The sequence below is a fragment of the Orycteropus afer genome, unplaced genomic scaffold, assembly GCF_000298275.1.
Source record: "Orycteropus afer afer isolate SDZICR_OR568_19922 unplaced genomic scaffold, OryAfe1.0 scaffold00237, whole genome shotgun sequence".
NCBI lineage: Eukaryota > Metazoa > Chordata > Mammalia > Tubulidentata > Orycteropodidae > Orycteropus > Orycteropus afer.
Genome location: NW_006921824.1, coordinates 6095 through 7067, shown reverse-complemented (window position 1 = coordinate 7067; position 973 = coordinate 6095).

The following is a 973-nucleotide window of genomic DNA, read 5'->3' as shown; positions in this document are numbered from 1 at the left end:
GAAAGTAGAAATCTAGGAGTAGAGGTGGGTGGGAACAATATAGGAGGAGGGGATCAAGCAGTCTGGGGTGATCCCTGGGTTCTAATTTGAGTGACCATGTGAAAGGCAGTGCTAGTAACTAGTGCACATCAGAGGAGAAGGTGATGCAGGAAAGATGAGTTCATAGATGCCTATGGCACATTCAGGAAGAGATATTTATTAAGCAATTGGTAACCTGAGTCAGGAACTTGAAAAAAAGTTCTAGGCTGAAAATATGGAGTTAGTGGTAACCACGTCAGTTGGTAACCACAGGCACGGATAAGATAGGCCATGCGGAGAATGTATAATCCAGGTTCATTTTTTTCTTAGGGCCTACTGCAGTATATGTTGAACATTTGGAGGTGGAATTGATATGACATTCATTGGCGATCATCATTATCAGAGATACAAGAAAGGATTGTTATAAAGTAGGATAGAGAAAATTAATGATTTAGTTACCATTTTTTAAGTTTAGAATTTTTTCTACTAAGAGGTAGTAACTCAGGAAGGAAAACAATTAAGAACCTAGTAAATTAAAAGGAAAAGTAACTGATTTTTTTTTGGAGAAAATATTTGTTTATATGTCCAAATTAAGAATACCACATAGCAAATAATAGATGCTTAATAAAAGTTTGATGGATGGATGCATGTAGTCTAAATTCAATAAACATGCAGATAACACATTAGATTTTAGGTTTATTTATGGACATTTAGAATGAAAACCAAACTCATTATTGTTGAGTCGGACCCAACTCATAGTGACCCCTCCTTGGGTTTCCGAGGCTGTACCACTACGGAAGTAGATTGCCCAATCTTCCTTCCGGGAAGTGACTGGTGAGTTTGAACCACCTGCCTTCTGGTTAGCAGTCAAATCTTTTCATACTACACCACAGGTGGCCTTATAATAAACAATCCCTGCTCTTTCTTTTCATATTTAACTTTTATGCAAAGTAAC